The following is a 7,987-nucleotide window of genomic DNA, read 5'->3' as shown; positions in this document are numbered from 1 at the left end:
TCGTAGCCATAGACATGAGTTGTCATTTGATTAATGGGATCACATCATTAGAGAATGATGTGATTGACTTGACCCATTCCGTTAGCTTAGCACTTGATCGTTTAGTATGTTGCTATTGCTTTCTTCATGACTTATACATGTTCGTATGACTATGAGATTATGCAACTCCCGTTTACCGGAGAAACACTTTGTGTGCTACCAAACGTCACAAAGTAACTGGGTGATTATAAAGGTGCTCTACAGGTGTCTCCGAAGGTACTTGTTGAGTTGGCGTATTTCGAGATAAGGATTTGTCACTCTGATTATCGGAGAGGTATCTCTAGGCCCTCTCGGTAATGCACATCACTATAAGCCTTGCAAGCAATGTAGCTAATGAGTTAGTTATGAGATGATGCATTACGTAAACGAGTAAAGAGACTTGCCGGTAACGAGATTGAACTAGGTATTGAGATACCGACGATCGAATCTCAGGCAAGTACATACCGATGACAAAGGGAACAACGTATGTTGTTATGCGGTTTGACCGATAAAGATCTTCGTAGAATATGTAGGAGCCAATATGAGCATCCAGGTTCCGCTATTGGTTTTGACCGGAGACGTGTCTCGGTCATGTCTACATAGTTCTCGAACCCGTAGGGTCCGCACGCTTAAAGTAAGATGACAGTTATATTATGAGTTTATGTGTTTTGATGTACCGAAGGTTGTTCGGAGTCCCGGATGTGATCAAGGACATGACGAGGAGTCTCGAAATAGTCGAGACGTAAAGATCAATATATTGGACGACTATATTCGGACTTCGGAAAGGTTCCGAGTGATTCGGGTATTTTTCGGAGTACCGGAGAGTTACGGGAATTCGCCGGGGAGTATATGGGCTTTATTGGGCCATACGGGAATAGAGGAGAGAGGCCAAAAAGGAAGGAGGCACGCAGCCCCCCTCTGGTCCGAATTGGACAAGGGGTGCAACCCCTTTTTCCTTCATCCTCCCCCCCCCCTATTTCCTTCTCTCCTACTCCAACAAGGGAAGGAGGAGTCCTACTCCCGGTGGGAGTAGGACTCCCCCCTTGGCGCGCCCTCCTCCTAGGCCGGCCGCCTCCCCCCTTGCTCCTTTTATATACGGGGGCAGGGGGCACCCCATAAACACAACAATTGATCATTGATCTCTTAGCCGTGCGCGGTGCCCCCCTCCACCATAGTCCTCCTCGATAATATCGTAGCGGTGCTTAGGCGAAGCCCTGCGTCGGTAGAACATCATCATCGTCACCACACCGTCGTGCTGACGGAATTCTCCCTCGACACTCGGCTGGATCGGAGTTCGAGGGACGTCATCGAGCTGAACGTGTTCAAGAACTCGCAGGTGCCGTGCTTTCGGTGCTTGATCGGTCGGGCCGTGAAGACGTACGACTACATCAACCGCGTTGTGCTAACGATTCCACTTTCAGTCTACGAGGGTACGTGGACAACACTCTTCCCTCTCGTTGCTATGCATCACCATGATCTTGCGTGCGCGTAGGAATTTTTTTGAAATTACTACGTTTCCCAACAATAACAATCATGCATAAAAGAGTTCAGAGAAAACTCAAATGATATTCATGGATAATCTGGTCATAAACTCACAATTCATCGGATCCCAACAAACACACCGCAAAAAAGAATTACATCGGATAGAACTCTAAGAACATCAAGGAGAACATTGTATTGAAGAACATCAAGAGAGAAGAAGTCATCTAGCTACTAACTAGGAACCCGTAGGTCTGTTGTAAACTACTCATGCATCATCGGAAGGGCAACAAGGTTGGTGTAGAGCCCCTCCGTGATCAATTCCCCCCTCCGGCGGAGTTCCGGCGGAGGCCCCCCGATGGTATCTCACGAGAATAGAAACTTTCGGCGGCGGAAAAAGTATTTTCGTGGCTCTCTGAGGGGAATATTTGAGTATTTATAGAGGCGAAATTAGGTCAAAACGTGCCATGAGGGGCCCACAAGCCTGTGGGTGCCCCCCTGGGTGCGCCCCACGAGCTTGTCTCTTCTTGGAGTTCTATCCGATATAATCTTTTTTGCGGTGTGTTTGTTGGGATTCGATGAATTGTGGGTTTATGATCTGAATATTCATGAGAAATATTTTGAGTCTTCTCTAACCTTATTTATGCATGATTGTAATAACTCTGTATTTCTCTCCGATCTATCTGTTTGGTTTGACCAACTAGATTGATTTATTTTCACTGGGAGAGGTGCTTTGTGATGGGTTCAATCTTGTGGTGCTCTATCCCAGTGACAGAAAGGGACAAGATACGTATTTGTATTGTTGCCATTAAGTATAGAACGAGTAGATTTATTCATATTAGTTGAGTTTACTTTTTCTACATCATATCATCTTGCTTAAGGCGTTACTCTGTTTTTATTAACTTAATACCCTAGATGCATGCTGGATAGCGATGATGAATGGAGTAATAGTAGTAGATGCAGACAGGAGTCAGTCTACTTGTCTTGGATGTGATGCCTTTATACATGATCACTGTGTTGAATATCATGATAACTGTGCGCTTTTCTATCAATTACCCAACAATAATTTGTTTATCCACTGTATGCTATTTGTTCGAGAGAGAAGTCTCTAGTGAAAACTATGGCCCCCGGGTCTACTTTTATCATATATAAAACATAAAATACCTTTGCGGTAATTTTTTATTTTATTTTATTTTATCTTAGCAATTTATCTATCTACCACTACAAGATTTAATCTTTGCAAGTAACTACCGAGAGGATTGACAACCCTCTTGTTTGCGTTGGGTACAAGTATTTGCTTTTGTGTGTGCAGGTGCAGTTCACGAGGCTTTGTGTGATTGATAACATTGGTTCTTAACTGGGGGAAAATACTTACTTCTATTGTACTGTATTTTCTCTACTTTTCAAGGAAATCCCAACACAGCTCACAAGTAGCAAGCATCTAATGTATCATCTTCAAAGTTGCATGCTTCAACCACTTTCTTCCCTTTCTTGTCTCACAAAGGGTGCAACTGCTCCCGTGCCAAATCATCATCCCCATCCTCCAAGTCATAGTCATTGTTAACAATTTCTGGTATATAATCATTGTCTGAATCACTATCACTATATTCCGTTGGCTCATCTTTTAACTTCTGTCTTGTAGGTCTCAACCAGACGTGTACTTGTTAATTGTTCCCCTTGACAACACTACAAGATACCATGCTCCGATCGGCACTGCTTAGCTTCTTGTTGGGACTGAAAACAACATGCAAATGACATATTGGATTAGCCACAATATCATATATGCCGCTCCTCATCTTGAAATGTGGCTATCCAAATGATAAAAGTAAATCGTATGAAATATATTCTATTGTTTGATATTTAGATACGTCAGATCTATGCCTGCGACAAAAGCCTTGCACCATCTTCATTAAGTTGAGAGTAAGGGGGCAACCAATACATATCAATTGTGCCTTCCTTCTCATAACCAATGCGCTCGATTAAAGCTTCAATTGTTTTATAGTAGGCAAACCCTATGTAACAGTAAGTATAGCAGAATTTTTTGCCATTCAAATAGGACCTATTTCTACCCACATCCACACAAAAAGTCCTCCATGGATGATCTCAAAAGTGAAGAAATCACTATGAGCCGATGCAGAACGGAACACAAAAAGAGAATTCAGACTTTCGGCCGAACAGAACCTACCCTAGCACAATGTGCCCCTAATTCCACCCAATCGACGTACCACAATGAAATAATCCACGCTAAATGTCCTAATCTAAGTAGAAATCTGACCAAGATCACTCCTTAAGGACTATGACGACACGTCCTGTACGTCGGCGCCGCCTTGCCCTCGCGCCGTCGTTGGAGGCCCTCCATTGCTGCCTCAAACCGTCGTCTGGGTTTCTCCTGGGTTTCAGTTCGTGGAGAACGAAAGGGATGGAGGGCATGTACTAAGAACCAATCTTTTTGAGGGGGCTCACTGCAAAGTCGCCAGATATTTACCTCGGTTCGCGTGACGTGACACTGACATGGCGCGAGGCGTGACCGTGACTACAACCTTAAGGACTGTATACATATCGTATTCACATGTATGAGGACTATATTAATTGGAGCAGTCTCTGACTATGAGGCTGGCCCTGGCGGTTGGAAACCCTAGCCGCCGCCAAGAGACCCAATCTTTCAGCGCCGTCCTCCGGCGGCTCCCCTCCGCCGGCAGACTCGGTCGTCGGTAGTGAGGGGGGTCGCCGGATCCACGCGTGTGGATCGTTTTTACTCCCTCGTAGTTTTAGATTTTTAGGCTGTTCATCGTCTTTGTTTCGGCGGCGACGATGACAGCGCTGAATAAAGATTCTTCGGATCCTTCGTTGACAAGGCCACTGGTCCTATGGTTGGGGATGGATTTGGAAACCAGTCTGTTCAAGCAAGGATGGCGTGGCGGCGGCGACATCCGCGTGGTGGACCTGTGTCCTCGGGCTCCGCCGTTGCGACGGCGTTTGCTCCAGCGTCGGCGCGGAGCTTGGGAGGTAGTCCAGGAGCGGATGCAGATTGTGGTCTGCATCGACGACATCTGGAAGACGGAACATGTGCTGGGTTCGTGGTTCGTGGATGGCAGGTATGGTTTCCTTCCGCGACGTCTTAGTCGCGGTGGGGTGCCAGATCTGGAGTTTGATGGCGTGTCCGGGGTGTTGCCCCGGTCTGATTCATTCAACGGTAAGGGCTTCACTTTTGGTGAGCCACCTTGGAGGTCCGCAAAGCTGCATATCAGCGATGGAGCCGCTTCGAGCTCGGGTAAGGAGGTGATCCATCATTCTTTTCTTCGGTGGCTGCTGTCGTGGTGCCGGAGGCAGGTGATGGGCGTTGGTGTCAAGCTCAGAGATGTTCTGCTATCTTTTCAGTTTTGTCATGTCGGTCCTTACATGACTTGTACTTTAATCTTTATGATATGAATGAGACCCGTATTACCATGCAAAAAAAGTCTCTAACTATGAGGACCATGCTGGAAATCGCCTGCAAGAACGAGACTAAACATGCGTTAGAGCATCCACAACCGTACATAGCAAGTATGACTCCTTAGATGCCCGCGAACGCGCCAGGTCAGTGACCGGGCGTGTTCGTTTTGAGCCCTCATTTATTCGTTCGCGCATCCACACTCCTTATTTTTCTCCTCATATGTCCGGTCACTTGCACGTGATTGATAAAGACAAAGAGAGAGAAATATAAGAATGAATAAAGACAGAGAAAAGGTGGTCCGAAGTGGGGTCGCATCCTACGTGGCGGAATGCCCGAGCGCGATCACGTGCGTCCACGAGCCCCCATATCCTCCCCATATTGAGATGGATATGATGGTTCGCGGATAGCCTGAGCATATAGCGATGATATGAGGGGTTCGGTTGGGTCACGTTTTTCCTTCTCTCTCATGTCTGGTCACTGACCGGGTGCATCCGCTGGCGTATGAGAGATGGTTTAAGGCGTCCGGCTGTAGATTTTTTTTGAGACAACCTCGCGAAACCTTTATTAACCCGTCACAATGTCTACATGGACTAACAAAAGATCTCCAGGATGGCCTAATCAGACTTGTCGACCACCGCCGAGAGAAAGACCATGTTTCGCTAGGTTGTGAGCCTCAAAGTTTGAGCTCCTAAATTCATGGACTATATTAAATGAAATGAAAACTGAAGACCGATCTAAAATCTCATGTAACACTGCACCATAAGCAGCTAAGTTGCCCTGCTTAATATCATCAACCACCACCTTGCAATCTGAAGCAATATGAATGCGTTGAACATATAGATCATCGGATAGTGAAAGAGCTTCCCTTATAGCCAGCGCTTCCAAAGTTTGGGGGCCTGTTATATGCTTGAAGACTATCGCTGAGACCCCAAGATAGGCTCTAGTTTGGTCTCTACAAATCGCTCCCACTGCACCGTACCCCCCCCCCCTCATTGACACCGCTGCATCGACATTGATTTTTACGCTTCCTTGAACTGGAGGCACCCAAGATGAAGTCTGGGGTGCCCTCTGTATCGCTTGCTTTTGGCCTCTTCTATTGACTATCTCAAGCTTTGACAAGTACTTATTGATGAAAGCATCGGTCGCATGTGGGAGCTGCTCATGAATTGCCTTTCTCCTTGCTCCCCACATCGCCCATGCAGACCACACGAGTAAATTCTTGAGCATCTAAAATTTCATGCAATGCGAAGAGCCAATCCTTTGCATATTCTTCTTGGTGTTCAATGATCTTCTCGACCAGTTCCTCCGGCGCAAGAGCCCACACACTGCTGGAGAACGCGCATGTAAGAAGAGCATGTTGCCATGTAACCCGAGCTCCACACAAGCAACAGGAATCGGTGTTTGCCATATGGCGGTGGTGCAGAACTTCCCCGCTGGGCATCGAGTGCCTAGCTAGTCGCCAGAAGAACATACACAACTTGGAGGGAACCTGAATATGCCATAGTGCACTCCAAATCTTGCTCTCCTGCCCCATGGACGAACCCTCGGTCTCATGCCGTCAGTTCTCTCTACCCAGCTTCGTCCGCAAGACCATTTGATATGCCGAGCGAACGGTGAAGATGCCTCTGTTCTCTTCATGCCATGCCCAGAAGTCTGGTAGTTTCCGTGTGCACACTGGTATTTTCAGAATTTCATTTGCATCAAAGGGAGTAAATACAGTGTGAATCAGCCCCTCGGTCCATTGTGTTGTAGTGGAATCGATGAGTTCCGTAACTCTCTTTGGTGGATTAGGAACGAGGGATGTAATAGTCCGTTTAAAGCTATCTCGAGGGATCCAATTATGCGCCCATATATTTGTACTCTCCCCGTCACCGATCCTTCTGACAATACCTTGTGCCAAGATCTCCTTTCCATCTAAAAATGCTCGCCAAATCTGAGATGGATGAGCACCCAGTTCTGCATCCAGTAGTGTGCAGTGTGGAAAATAAACAACCTTCAACACTCGAGCGCTTAATGAAGTGTCATCAGTCATAATTCTCCATGCTTGCCTTGCAAGGAATGCTAAGTTAAAAATATCCATGTCACGGAATCTAAGGCCTCCCAAGTGTTTAGGCTGTGTCATTGTGTCCAAAGCAACCCAACTTGGTTTTCTTCTGCCTTGCTTACTCCCCCATAAAAATTGCCGAATGATGGAAGTTATGCTCTCACACAAGCCTCTTGGTAGCCTGAAGCAAGCCATAGAATATACTGGAATTGCTTGTGCAATGGACTTGATCAAAACTTCTTTTGCAGCCATAGAGAGTAATTTGTTCATCCATCCTTTAACCTTTTTCCCACACACGATCTTTCAGATACTTGAATTTTCCATTCTTGGAGTGGCCAACTTTTCTTGTTTAAAAAAAAATTAAAAAAATCCAAGAGCTGGGCTAGCTGCTCATCAAATGCAAGGAAAACGGAAGCCTTTGGCTCGTCCTTGGTGTGTACGTGTCGAACGTCAACTGGCGCGCTGTATCCACCCTGTACAGCTACTCGTCCGCGTACTTACCCGCCGGATGCCATCTCTCTGCCGAGACCCCCTCTTCCCTGCGGGCCCGCAATGTCATGAAGTATGTGTAGCCGTGTTGGTAAGAAACCTGGTCGGTTGGCTCGAAGAGGAGTGCCCCCAGGCCAAAAAACCCCCGGAGCGCAAGCAAGCAGCGCAGGCCTGCTGCTACCTCTCGCCAAATCGCCGTACGCTAGGGTTCGGCGCTCGGCGAACGCGGCCGCCGGAGGCGCCGCGGCGGAGGCAGGGCTGGGAGTAGGCAGGGGACGGAGCCGCCGCGGGGGAGGCAGGGCAGGGAGTAGGCAGGGGACGGAGCCGCCGCGGGGGAGGCAGGGCAGGGAGTAGGCAGGGGACGGCGGCGCGCTAGTTGCAAGGGGGAGGTCGCGACCCACGGGCCACGGAAATCTTCCAATCTTGAACATCTCAAAGCCACCTTCGGTGAGGATCCTGGCCGGCGGCCGCGCGTTAATTACAAATACTATGTCGCATTCCATTTCTCGTACCTCGTATTACAG

General features: G+C 47.5%; 1 protein-coding gene across 1 annotated transcript in view; it reads left to right on the top strand.

Annotated features, from left to right (window-relative positions):
- Positions 1–7,618: 7,618 nt before the first annotated feature.
- LOC123104672 (elongation factor 2) overlaps positions 7,619–7,987 on the top strand; it is a 5,629-nt gene continuing 5,260 nt past the window's right edge. Inside the window, exon 1 of the mRNA XM_044526557.1 lies at positions 7,619–7,910. The gene's annotated coding sequence lies outside the window, so the exon portion shown is untranslated. The remainder of the gene's footprint in view (positions 7,911–7,987) is intronic.

This window comes from Triticum aestivum, chromosome 1B (genome assembly GCF_018294505.1).
Source record: "Triticum aestivum cultivar Chinese Spring chromosome 1B, IWGSC CS RefSeq v2.1, whole genome shotgun sequence".
In the NCBI taxonomy this organism is placed as follows: Eukaryota; Viridiplantae; Streptophyta; class Magnoliopsida; order Poales; family Poaceae; genus Triticum; species Triticum aestivum.
This window is presented reverse-complemented; position numbering and strand designations above follow the sequence as displayed.